We start from the raw sequence: 14,803 nt of genomic DNA on the forward strand, positions 1-14,803 counted from the left end.
ACCCGGGGGTATAAAATTGGTTCAAAAAGAACCCCACCATGATAGTGTACACACCATGTGGACACACACAATATTTTGGGTCATTCCCACCATCCGAGGCTCGCTTTCCAGGTAAACCTTAATCCATTGACCGTGACGTCTACAACATTGACTACACCCCAGCGGTTGTGCCGCGGTGGCATTGTGACTACGTTTGAGCTTGGTTAGGTCATTGGGACATGTGGTGTCAAGGATTGATCCATACTATCTCAAAATTGCCTCACGGTTAGCCCTTCCCAGGAGTTCCACCCTATACGTCTAGAATATGCCTAATTGCCGTCAGCGCATGTGCGTGTAGCCAGACGCACGCGGGGGTACAAAATTGGTTCCAACAATGCCCCACCATGATATTGTACACACCATGTGGACACACACAAATTTTTGGGTCATTCCCACCCTCCGAGGTTCGCTTTCCAGGGAAACCGTAATCCATTGACCGTGCGGTATACAACATTGACTAATTGCCGTCAGCGCATGTGCATGTAGCTGGACGCACCCGGGAGTACGAAATTGCTTCAAAAAACACCCCACCATGATAGTGTACACACCATGTGGACACTCACAATTTTTGGATCATTCGCTCCCTCCTAGGCTCGCTTTCCGGGGAAACCCTAATCCATTGACCGTGCGGTCTACAACATTGACTAATTGCCGTCGGTGCATGTGCGTGTAGCCGGACGCACCCGGGGTATACAATTGGTTCAAAAACACCCCACCATGATAGTGTACACACCTTGTGTACACACACAATTTTTTGGGTCATTCCCACCCTCCTAGGCTAGCTTTCCAGGAAAACCCTAATCCATTGACCGTGCGTGTCTACAACATTGACTAATTGCCGTCAGCGCATGTGCATGTACCCGGACGCACCCGGGGGTACAAAATTGGTTCAAAAAACACCCCACCATGATACTGTACACACCATGTGGACAAACACAATTTCATGGGTCATTCCCACCCTCCTAGGCTCGCTTTCCAGGGAAACCCTAATCCATTGACCGTGCGGTCTACAACATTGACTAATTGCCGTCGGTGCATGTGCGTGTAGCCGGATGCACCCGGGGTATAAAATTGGTTCAAAAAGCACCCCACCATGATAGTGTACACACCATGTGGACACACACAATATTTTGGGTCATTCCCACCATCTGAGGCTCGCTTTGCAGGGAAATCCTAATCCATTGACCGTGACGTCTACAACATTGACTACACCCCAACGGTTGTGTCGCGGTGGCATTGTGACTACGTTTGAGCTTGGTTAGGTCGTTGGGACATGTGGTGTCAAGAATTGATCCATACTATCTCAAAATTCCTCTCGGTTAGCCCTTCCCAGGAGTTCCACACTATACGTCTAGAAAATGCCTAATTGCCAGTCATCGCATGTGCGTGTAGCCGAACGCACCCGAGGGTACAAAATTGGTTCCAACAACACCCCACCATGATATTGTACACACCATGTGGACACACACAATTTTTTGGGTCATTCCCACCCTCCGAGGTTCGCTTTCCAGGGAAACCGTAATCCATTGACCGTGCGGTATACAACATTGACTAATTGCCGTCAGCGCATGTGCATGTAGCTGGACGCACCCAGGGGTACGAAATTGCTTCAAAAAACACCCCACCATCATAGTGTACACACCATGTGGACACACACAATTTTATGGGTCATTCCCACCCTCTTAGGCTCGCTTTCCAGGGAAACCCTAATCCATTGACCGTGCGGTCTACAACATTGACTTATTGCCGTCAGTGCATGTGCGTGTAGCCGGACGCACCCGGGGGTATAAAATTGGTTCAAAAAGAACCCCACCATGATAGTTTACACACCATGTGGACACACACAATATTTTGGGTCATTCCCACCATCCGAGGCTCGCTTTCCAGGTAAACCCTAATCCATTGACCGTGACGTCTACAACATTGACTACACCCCAGCGGTTGTGCCGCGGTGGCATTGTGACTACGTTTGAGCTTGGTTAGGTCATTGGGACATGTGGTGTCAAGGATTGATCCATACTATCTCAAAATTGCCTCTGGTTAGCCCTTCCCAGGAGTTCCACCCTATACGTCTAGAACATGCCTAATTGCCGTCAGCGCATGTGCGTGTAGCCGGACGCACGCGGGGGTACAAAATTGGTTCCAACAATGCCCCACCATGATATTGTACACACCATGTGGACACACACAAATTTTTGGGTCATTCCCACCCTCCGAGGTTCGCTTTCCAGGGAAATCGTAATCCATTGACCGTGCGGTATACAACATTGACTAATTGCCGTCGGCGCATGTGCATGTAGCTGGGCGCACCCGGGGTACAAAATTGCTTCAAAAAACACCCCACCATGATAGTGTACACACCATGTGGACACTCACAATTTTTTGGATCATTCGCTCCCTCCTAGGCTCGCTTTCCAGGGAAACCCTAATCCATTGACCGTGCGGTCTACAACATTGACTAATTGCCGTCAGTGCATGTGCGTGTAGCCGGACGCACCCGAGGGTATACAATTGGTTCAAAAAACACCCCACCATGATAGTGTACACACCTTGTGTACACACACAATTTTTGGGTCATTCCCACCCTCCTAGGCTAGCTTTCCAGGAAAACCCTAATCCATTGACCGTGCGGTCTACAACATTGACTAATTGCCGTCAGCGCATGTGCATGTACCCGGACGCACCCGGGGGTACAAAATTGGTTCAAAAAACACCCCACCATGATACTGTACACACCATGTGGACAAACACAATTTCATGGGTCATTCCCACCCTCCTAGGCTCGCTTTCCAGGGAAACCCTAATCCATTGACCGTGCGGTCTACAACATTGACTAATTGCCGTCAGTGCATGTGCGTGTAGCCGGATGCACCCGGGGGTATAAAATTGGTTCAAAAAGCACCCCACCATGATAGTGTACACACCATGTGGACACACACAATATTTTGGGTCATTCCCACCATCTGAGGCTCGCTTTGCAGGGAAATCCTAATCCATTGACCGTGACGTCTACAACATTGACTACACCCCAACGGTTGTGTCGCGGTGGCATTGTGACTACGTTTGAGCTTGGTTAGGTCGTTGGGACATGTGGTGTCAAGGATTGATCCATACTATCTCAAAATTCCCTCTGGTTAGCCCTTCCCAGGAGTTCCACACTATACGTCTAGAAAATGCATAATTGCCGTCAGCGCATGTGCGTGTAGCCGAACGCACCCGAGGGTACAAAATTGGTTCCAACAACACCCCACCATGATATTGTACACACCATGTGGACACACACAATTTTTTGGGTCATTCCCACCCTCCGAGGTTCGCTTTCAGGGAAACCGTAATCCATTGACCGTGCGGTATACAACATTGACTAATTGCCGTCAGCGCATGTGCGTGTAGCTGGACGCACCCGAGGGTACGAAATTGCTTCAAAAAACACCCCACCATGATAGTGTACACACCATGTGGACACACACAATTTTATGGGTCATTCCCACCCTCTTAGGCTCGCTTTCCAGGGAAACCCTAATCCATTGACCGTGCGGTCTACAACATTGACTAATTGCCGATCGGTGCATGTGCGTGTAGCCGGACGCACCCGGGGTATAAAATTGGTTCAAAAAGCACCCCACCATGATAGTTTACACACCATGTGGACACACACAATATTTTGGGTCATTCCCACCATCCGAGGCTCGCTTTCCAGGTAAACCCTAATCCATTGACCGTGACGTCTACAACATTGACTACACCCCAGAGGTTGTGCCGCGGTGGCATTGTGATTACGTTTGAGCTTGGTTAGGTCATTGGGACATGTGGTGTCAAGGATTGATCCATACTATCTCAAAATTCCCTCTGGTTAGCCCTTCCCAGGAGTTCCACCCTATACGTCTAGAACATGCCTAATTGCCGTCAGCGCATGTGCGTGTAGCCGGACGCACTCGAGGGTACAAAATTGGTTCCAACAATGCCCCACCATGATATTGTACACACCATGTGGACACACACAATTTTTTGGGTCATTCCCACCCTCCGAGGTTCGCTTTCCAGGGAAATCGTAATCCATTGACCGTGCGGTATACAACATTGACTAATTGCCGTCAGCGCATGTGCATGTAGCTGGACGCACCCGGGGGTACAAAATTGCTTCAAAAAACACCCCACCATGATAGTGTACACACCATGTGGACACACACAATTTTTTGGATCATTCGCTCCCTCCTAGGCTCGCTTTCCAGGGAAACCCTAATCCATTGACCGTGCGGTCTACAACATTGACTAATTGCCGTCAGTGCATGTGCGTGTAGCCGGACGCACCCGGGGTATACAATTGGTTCAAAAAACACCCCACCATGATAGTGTACACACCTTGTGTACACACACAATTTTATGGGTCATTCCCACCCTCCTAGGCTAGCTTTCCAGGAAAACCCTAATCCATTGACCGTGCGGTCTACAACATTGACTAATTGCCGTCGGCGCATGTGCATGTACCGGACGCACCCGGGGTACAAAATTGGTTCAAAAAACACCCCACCATGAAACTGTACACACCATGTGGACACACACAATTTTATGGGTCATTCCCACCCTCCTAGGCTCGCTTTCCAGGGAAACCCTAATCCATTGACCGTGCGGTCTACAACATTGACTAATTGTCGTCAGCGCATGTGCATGTACCCGGACGCACCCGGTGGTACAAAATTGGTTCAAAAAACACCCCACCATGATACTGTACACACCATGTGGACACACACAATTTCATGGGTCATTCCCACCCTCCTAGGCTCGCTTTCCACTGACCGTGCGGTCTACAACATTGACTAATTGCCGTCAGTGCATGTGCATGTAGCCGGACGTACCCGGGGGTATAAAATTGGTTCAAAAAGCACCCCACCATGATAGTGTACACACCATGTGGACACACACAATATTTTGGGTCATTCCCACCATCCGAGGCTCGCTTTCCAGGGAAACCCTAATACATTGACCGTGATGTCTACAACATTGACTACACCCCAGCGGTTGTGTCGCGGTGGCATTGTGACTACGTTTGAGCTTGGTTAGGTCATTGGGACATGTGGTGTCAAGGATTGATCCATACTATCTCAAAATTCCCTCTGGTTAGCCCTTCCCAGGAGTTCCACACTATACGTCTAGAACATGCCTAATTGCCGTCAGCGCATGTGCGTGTAGCCGAACGCACCCGAGGGTACAAAATTGGTTCCAACAACACCCCACCATGATATTGTACACACCATGTGGACACACACAATTTTTTGGGTCATTCCCACCCTCCGAGGTTCGCTTTCCAGGGAAACCGTAATCCATTGACCGTGCGGTATACAACATTGACTAATTGCCGTCAGCGCATGTGCATGTAGCTGGATGCACCCGGGGGTACGAAATTGCTTCAAAAAACACCCCACCATGATAGTGTACACACCATGTGGACACACACAATTTTGTGGGTCATTCCCACCCTCCTAGGCTCGCTTTCCAGGGAAACCCTAATCCATTGACCGTGCGGTCTACAACATTGACTAATTGCCGTCAGTGCATGTGCGTGTAGCCGGACGCTCCTGGGGGGTATAAAATTGGTTCAAAAAGCACCCCACCATGATAGTGTACACACCATGTGGACACACACAATATTTTGGGTCATTCCCACCATCCGAGGCTCGCTTTCCAGGGAAACCCTAATCCATTGACCGTGACGTCTACAACATTGACTACACCCCAGCGGTTGTGCCGCGGTGGCATTGTGAATACGTTTGAGCTTGGTTTAGGTCATTGGGACATGTGGTGTCAAGGATTGATCCATGCTATCACAAAATTCCCTCTTGTTAGCCCTTCCCAGGAGTTCCACCCTATACGTCTAGAACATGCCTAATTGCCGTCAGCGCATGTGCGTGTAGCCGGACGCACTCGGGGGTACAAAATTGGTTCCAACAATGCCCCACCATGATATTGTACACACCATGTGGACACACACAATTTTTTGGGTCATTCCCACCCTCCGAGGTTCGCTTTACAGGGAAACCGTAATCCATTGACCGTGCGGTATACAACATTGACTAATTGCCGTCAGCGCATGTGCATGTAGCCGGACGCACCCGGGGGTACAAAATTGCTTCAAAAACACCCCACCATGATAGTGTACACACCATGTGGACACACACAATTTTTGGATCATTCCCCCCTCCTAGGCTCGCTTTCGGGAAACCCTAATCCATTGACCGTGCGGTCTACAACATTGACTAATTGCCGTCGGTGCATGTGCGTGTAGCCGGACGCACCCGGGGTATACAATTGGTTCAAAAACACCCCACCATGATAGTGTACACACCTTGTGTACACACACAATTTTTGGGTCATTCCCACCCTCCTAGGCTAGCTTTCCAGGAAAACCCTAATCCATTGACCGTGCGGTCTACAACATTGACTAATTGCCGTCGGCGCATGTGCATGTACCGGACGCACCGGGGTACAAATTGGTTCAAAAACACCCCACCATGATACTGTACACACCATGTGGACACACACATTTTATGGGTCATTCCCACCCTCCTAGGCTCGCTTTCCGGAAACCCTAATCCATTGACCGTGCGGTCTACAACATTGACTAATTGCCGTCGCGCATGTGCATGTACCGGACGCACCGGGGTACAAATTGGTTCAAAAAACACCCCACCATGATACTGTACACACCATGTGGACACACACAATTTCATGGGTCATTCCCACCCTCCTAGGCTCGCTTTCCAGGGAAACCCTAATCCATTGACCGTGCGGTCTACAATATTGACTAATTGCCGTCAGTGCATGTGCGTGTAGCCGGACGTACCCGGGGGTATAAAATTGGTTCAAAAAGCACCCCACCATGATAGCGTACACACCATGTGGACACACACAATATTTTGGGTCATTCCCACCATCCGAGGCCCGCTTTCCAGGGAAACCCTAATACATTGACCGTGATGTCTACAACATTGACTACACCCCAGCGGTTGTGTCGCGGTTGCATTGTGACTACGTTTGAGCTTGGTTAGGTCATTGGGACATGTGGTGTCAAGGATTGATCCATACTATCTCAAAATTCCCTCTGGTTAGCCCTTCCCAGGAGTTCCACACTATACGTCTAGAACATGCCTAATTGCCGTCAGCGCATGTGCGTGTAGCCGAACGCACCCGAGGGTACAAAATTGGTTCCAACAACACCCCACCATGATATTGTACACACCATGTGGACACACACAATTTTTTGGGTCATTCCCACCCTCCGAGGTTCGCTTTCCACGGAAACCGTAATCCATTGACCGTGCGGTATACAACATTGACTCATTGCCGTCAGCGCATGTGCATGTAGTTGGATGCACCCAGGGGTACGAAATTGCTTCAAAAAACACCCCACCATGATAGTGTACACACCATGTGGACACACACAATTTTGTGGGTCATTCCCACCCTCCTAGGCTCGCTTTCCAGGGAAACCCTAATCCATTGACCGTGCGGTCTACAACATTGACTAATTGCCGTCAGTGCATGTGCGTGTAGCCGGACGCTCCTGGGGGGTATAAAATTGGTTCAAAAAGCACCCCACCATGATAGTGTACACACCATGTGGACACACACAATATTTTGGGTCATTCCCACCATCCGAGGCTCGCTTTCCAGGGAAACCCTAATCCATTGACCGTGACGTCTACAACATTGACTACACCCCAGCGGTTGTGCCGCGGTGGCATTGTGATACGTTTGAGCTTGGTTAGGTCATTGGGACATGTGGTGTCAAGGATTGATCCATGCTATCACAAAATTCCCTCTTGTTAGCCCTTCCCAGGAGTTCCACCCTATACGTCTAGAACATGCCTAATTGCCGTCAGCGCATGTGCGTGTAGCCGGACGCACTCGGGGGTACAAAATTGGTTCCAACAATGCCCCACCATGATATTGTACACACCATGTGGACACACACAATTTTTTGGGTCATTCCAACCCTCCGAGGTTCGCTTTATAGGGAAACCGTAATCCATTGACCGTGCGGTCTACAACATTGACTAATTGCCGTCAGTGCATGTGCGTGTAGCCGGACGCACCCGGGGGTATACAATTGGTTCAAAAAACACCCCACCATGATAGTGTACACACCTTGTGTACACACACAATTTTTTGGGTCATTCCCACCCTCCTAGGCTAGCTTTCCAGGAAAACCCTAATCCATTGACCGTGCGGTCTACAACATTGACTAATTGCCGTCAGCGCATGTGCATGTACGCGGACGCACCCGGGGGTACAAAATTGGTTCAAAAAACACCCCACCATCATACTGTACACACCATGTGGACACACACAATTTTATGGGTCATTCCCACCCTCCTAGGCTCGCTTTCCAAGGAAACCCTAATCCATTGACCGTGCGGTCTACAACATTGACTAATTGCCGTCAGTGCATGTGCTTGTAGCCGGACGCACTCGGGGGTATAAAATTGGTTCAAAAAGCACCCCACCATGATAGTGTACACACCATGTGGACACACACAATATTTTGGGTCATTCCCACCATCCGAGGCTCACTTTCCAGGGAAACCCTAATCAATTGACCGTGACGTCTACAACATTGACTACACCCCAGCGGTTGTGCCGCGGTGGCATTGTGACTACTTTTGAGCTTGGTTAGTGATGAGGGCGAAGCGCAAGGATGTGCCCGATCTTCACGGATTTGGGTGAAACTCGTGGGGGAGATGGATGAACGCGATGAACACGACGAACGCGGAGGGGAATCGTGGGGATACAACACACACACGCACACAAAATCGGTTTTCCCTCGTTGGCCCGAACCACCAACTCGATAGAGGTTGCGAGAAAAGACCTTCCGGTAGAAGTCCCGCAAAGAGATCGACAAGTCGAATCCCGAGAGATCTAGAAGGGCGAAAAGACCGGAAGGTTGATAGAAGTGCAAGCAAAAGACCAAATAGGTAGAAGTGCAAGCAAAAGATCAACAATCGATAGAAGTCGCCAAAGAGATCTTCACGAGTCGACAAGGAGCCCGGGTGGGTACAAGATCAAAGATCTAGGTAGGGTTCCCACAAGGGTGAGCTAAGCTCAGGTTTAATTTCACATCAAGTCTAATCTCAGATCTGAGCCAACAAGGCTACTTATAGGTCGGGGGCGAAGGGATAAGTTACACGGTGAAAAGTGCTGTTTTGCTGAAGTTCGATGGGGCAGAAGTTCCGGTCATCCTGGGCGGAAGTTCCGGTCACGGGCGGAAGTTCCGGTCTTCTGGGCCGGAAGTTCCGGTCAAGTTCCGGAAATGGCCAATTTCCTTGCAGTAACATCCATGGGGGTTTTGGCGCAATTTCGGAACTTGGGCGGAACTTGGGCGGAAGTTCCGGTCCCTCGGGGCGGAAGTTCCGGCCTGATGCTCTTTCCTGGGCGCTGGAGGGCATCTTGGGGGCATCTTGGAGGAATCCGGCCGGAAGTTCCGGTCTTGGGGGGCGGAAGTTCCGGCCTGGGCGCTGGAGCTCCATCTTCATCATTTCCAGCTCTCTCTCCAATGGCTTGGTCTCCATGGCTTGCGTCTTGGTCGATGTACCTGATTGAGCATAGGGTATTTGCATGAAGTAGCATGCCATCCAAGGGGGTATCAAATGCATACGTGGAGAGGAGCGAATTCACCTCTTGGTGTAGGGCTTTGGCTCGAGCTCATGTCATTGGGCCACGAGGAGGGCGTGTCGGTCTTGAGGAGGCGGTGTCCAAAGGCCACCCCGTATCATCTCCCCCCCCCTGGGAAAGAGTCGTCCTCGACTCTATGATCTCCTCATCGCCATGATAGGGTGAGAGGTCGGACACATTGAATGTGTTGCTCACCAAGTACTTGGATGTTGGTATGTCGATGACGTAGGCGTTGTCGTTGATGCGCTTGAGGACCTTGAAAGGACCATCGCCTCGGGGCTTGAGCTTGGAGTTTCTTTCTTGAGGGAAGCGGTCCTTGCGGAGGTGTATCCATACTAGATCTCCTTCATTGAAGATCCGTGCCTTTTTCTTCATGTTGAGTCTAGTGGCTTGACGAAGAACTTGTTGCTCGATTGTTGCCCTTGTATCTTCATGTAGCTTCTTCACGTATTGTGCTCGCTTGTCGATGTTCATGTTTACTTGCTCATGTAGCGGGAGAGGAAGGAGGTCAATCGCCGTAGGTGGTTCAAACCCATAGACGACCATGAATGGACTTCTCATTGTTGTAGAATGCTTGGACCGGTTGTAGGCAAACTCCGCATGCGGGATGCAATCTTCCCATGACTTCAAATTCCTCTTGACAAGCACTCGTAGTAGTGTGGATAGGCTTCGGTTCACCACTTCGGTTTGCCCATCGGTTTGTGGGTGCGAGGATGACGAGAACAAAAGCTTGACGTTGAACTTGGCCATTAGTGTCTTCCAAAGGTAACTCATGAATTTGACATCTCGATCCGACACAATGCTTCTTGGTACACCGTGGAGTCTCACAATTTCCCTAAAAAACAAGGAGGCAATATGTGAAGCATCATCCGTTTGAGAGCATGGTATAAAATGAGCCATTTTAGAGAATCGATCAACCACTACAAAAATTGAATCATGACCATATTTTGTTCTAGGCAATCCGAGCACGAAATCCATACTTATATCGGACCAAGGAGCATAAGGAATAGGCAATGGTGTATAAAGACCATAGGGGTTGGAAGTGGACTTAGCTTGTAAGCATGTTGTGCACCGTCGGCAAAGGCGCTCCACGTCGCGGTACATTCTTGGCCAATAATAGTGAGTGGAAAGCATGGCATATGTCTTCTCTCGTCCAAAGTGTCCCATAAGACCACCACCATGCGATTCTTGTAAGAGCAAAAGGCGAAGCGAAGACATGGGAATGCAAAGTTTGTTGCCCTTGAACAAGAATCCTTGGTGTAAATAGAAATCATCGATGCCCTTATCACTAGAACACTTTGCAAAGATTGGGCCAAAGAAAGTATCGGAAGCATATAAGTCTTTGATTTCATCAAGACCCAAAACATGGACATCCAAACGAGTGAGTAAGAGGGTGAGCTTGCGGGAATGAGCATCCGCAACTACATTGTCCTTGCCCTTTTTGTATTTGATTACATATGGAAAGGACTCAATGAACTCAACCCACTTTGCATGTCTTTTGTTCAAATTGTGTTGACTTTTCAAATACTTCAAAGACTCATGGTCGGAGTGAATGACAAACTCTTTTGGCCAAAGATAGTGTTGCCAAACTTCAAGAACACGAACCAAAGCATAAAGTTCCTTGTCATATATAGGATAGTTGAGGCGTGCGCCATCTAACTTCTCACTATAGTATGCCACGGGTTTTCCATTTTGCATAAGAACACCACCAATACCGAGTCCACTCGCATCACATTCAATCTCAAAAGTTTGGGAAAAGTCGGGAAGAACAAGTAGTGGAGCCTCGGTAAGTCTCTTTTTCAACTCATCAAAAGCTTTTTGTTGGGCCTTGCCCCACACAAATGGAACATTCTTTTTCGTAAGCTCATTCAAAGGACAAGCTATGGTGCTAAAATCTTTCACAAAGCGTCTATAGAAATCGGCAAGTCCATGAAAACTTCGAACTTGACCAACATTGGTAGGAGTGGGGCAATTGTGGATGGCCTCAACCTTGGAGGAATCAACTTCAATACCATTGGCGGAAACCACAAATCCAAGAAAAACCAACTTGCTTTGAGCAAAGGTGCACTTGGGAAGATTTGCAAAAAGCTTTTCACGGCGCAAGATGCATAAGACTTCTCTCACATGTTGCACATGGTCCTCGAGTTTTTTTGCTATAAATGAGAATATCATCGAAATAGACAACCACACTCTTGCCAATGAGAGGTCGCAAGATGTGATTCATGAGGCGCATGAAAGTAGATGGAGCATTTGAAAGACCAAATGGCATGACAAGCCATTCAAAGAGACCAAGTTTGGTCTTGAATGCCGTCTTCCATTCATCACCAATTGCCATGCGGATTTGGTGGTAGCCACTACGCAAATCTATCTTAGAGAAAATCGTGGCACCACTCAATTCATCTAGCATGTCATCTAAACGTGGAATGGGATGGCGGTAGCGAACGGTAATGGCATTGATGGGGCGACAATCCATACACATTCGTTGCGACTCATCCGGTTTAGGCACAAGAATCACGGGAACCGCACAAGGGCTTAAGCTTTCACGAACATACCCTTTTTCGAGGAGGTCTTGTATTTGGCGTTGAATCTCCTTTGTGTCTTCGGGGTTGGTGCGGTAGGCGGCGTGGTTTGGTAGAGGAGCGCCGGGTATGAGGTCGATGCGGTGCTCGATCCCTCTAAGCGGTGGGAGTCCATGAGGAAGCTCGTCGGGGAAGACATCTTGGAACTCCTTCAAAAGAGACAACAAAGACGAAGGAAGTGTTGTTAAGTCGTTAGTCTCCGAGGATGGCCCCTTGCAAATGAGCACATAGTGCAATTTGGTGGATGGGTTGTGGTGTACTTCTCTCATCTCACTCTTTGTAGCTATGAGGACACTCTTCATCTCACTCATATATGGCTTGTGGCGCTCACTTTCTTTTTGGTGGGTCACTCTCTCATCACTCATCTCACTAGTGATAGTAGCTTCCTTAGCCCTCGCTAAAGCCTTTGCATTGTCCGCAATTACTTGGCTAGGAGTCATTGGGCGTAGGATGAATGTCTTGTCGCCAACCTTGAAGCTATAGGCATTTGTGTAGCCATCATGGCTTGCTCTTTTGTCATATTGCCATGGGCGACCAAGTAGCATGTGGCACACCGTCATGGGTACTACATCACAATCAACGGTGTCTTCATAAGCGCCAATCTTGAAGGATACGGAGACGGTATGTTGTATCTTGACGTTTCCATTGTCACTTAGCCATTGCACATGGTAAGGGTGGGGGTGTTTCCGGAGTGTAAGGTTGAGCTTGGAGCATAGTTCGGTGCTTGCAAGATTGTGGCAACTCCCTCCATCGATGATAACCTTTATTGACTTGCCATTGATTCCGGCTCTTGTTTGGAAGATGTTGCACCTTTGATCTTCATTGGGGAGTGCATGGGTTGTCAACACTTTGGTCACCACAAGTGATGGGCTTGCATCATGCACACATAGGACTTGCTCTTGGTCTTCCAAGTCATCATCTTCATGATTGGTTGCGGCTTGTACCAAGGCTTCATATTCACCTTCACTCAAGTACTCCACATCTCCATCATCTCGGGTTATCATAACTCTTGTGTTCTTGCATTCAAAGGATTTATGTCCTTGAGCACCACACTTGAAGCAAGTGATGTTACTAGATCCCGTGGAAGCTTTGGAGGACATAGTTGATTGCTCCGGCTTGAAGCTTGTTGTCTTGAAGGCACTCTTTGTTTGCTTGGGAGGATCCTTGGAGGCAAAAGCATTTGTGTTTTTGATGCTTGAGGAGGTGTTTGTTGCATTTCTTGCGGCGAAGAAGGACTTGGTCTTGGCACTTGCTAAGTCTTCTCGCACTTGGCGCTCGGCTCTTGTAGCTTGATGAAGCAACTCAACCATGTTGGTGTAAGGCAAGAACTCCACTATCCTCTTGACGGGAATGTTCAATCCATTCAAGAACCTTGCCATAGTTTGCTCTTCTCGCTCATCCACATTGGCACTCATCATGGTCATGTGCATCTCCTTGTAGTACTCCTCTACGGACTTGAAGCTTTGCTTGAGTTGAGTAAGCTTGTTGAAGAGATCACGCTTGTGATGGGTGGGCACAAAGCGTTTGTGCATGACTTCTTGCATCTCTTCCCATGTGTCAATGGGCTCTAAGTCTTCCTTGTCGCGCTTCTTGTTCACTTCTTCCCACCAAACATTTCCTCAAACTCAAGAGACGCCATGGCAACTTTCTTTGCTTCGGAGAAGTTGTGGATGCGGAATATCTTGTCAACCTTGAGGACCCAAGAGAAGTATGCATCGGGGTCTTCCTCTCCTTGGAACTTGGGCATGGTGAATTTTAGCTTCCCAAATATTTCTTCCTCATTACGGTCATTGCGTCTAGGCGGTGGTCTTTCTTCACCATTGTCTTGGTGTGGTTGAGGTTGAGCATCTCGATTGTTGTTGCTATGTTGTGGACGAGGAGGCGGTCTTTCATGACCTTCATCTTGATCATCATTGTTGTGGCGGTGTCGAGGCATCACACTTTCTTCACTTGATGCTTGGTCATGACTTGATTCTTCAAGCTCATGAGGTCGATCATCATGATGGCGGCGATTATCTTGACCTTGAGGGCGTTGTGGTTGAACAACATTGATGATTTGGCGCTCTTGGCGTGCTTGCCTTTGTTCCTCTTCATGAAGGTGGTGCCTTCTAGCTTGAGCTTCTTGTACTTGTCGTTGCCGCTCTTGTTCTTCAAGTGCTTGTTGTTCATTGCGGAGACGCTCTTGTTCCCTTGCTCGAACTAGCTCTTGATCATGTCGAAGGCGTTCTTGCTCTTGTTGGAATTGAGCATGGAGATTCTCTTGTTGAAGGCGCTCTTCTTCAAGGCGTTGACGTTCTTGGACAAGTCGAAGTCGAGCTTGCTCCGCTTCTTGAGCTTGTTGATGAAGCACTTGAACATCCACATTATGGTGGCGTGGGTCTTCATTGGAATCATGGTGAGACGGTGTAGGAGCTCGTGACCTTGAGCTATGAGAGCGCGAAGACCTTGAGTGGTGTCTTCTATCTTCTTGACGGTTGAGTGTATGGAGGATATTGTCCAACCCCGTCTTCATTTCC

Source organism: Lolium rigidum, chromosome 5, assembly GCF_022539505.1.
Source record: "Lolium rigidum isolate FL_2022 chromosome 5, APGP_CSIRO_Lrig_0.1, whole genome shotgun sequence".
In the NCBI taxonomy this organism is placed as follows: domain Eukaryota; kingdom Viridiplantae; phylum Streptophyta; class Magnoliopsida; order Poales; family Poaceae; genus Lolium; species Lolium rigidum.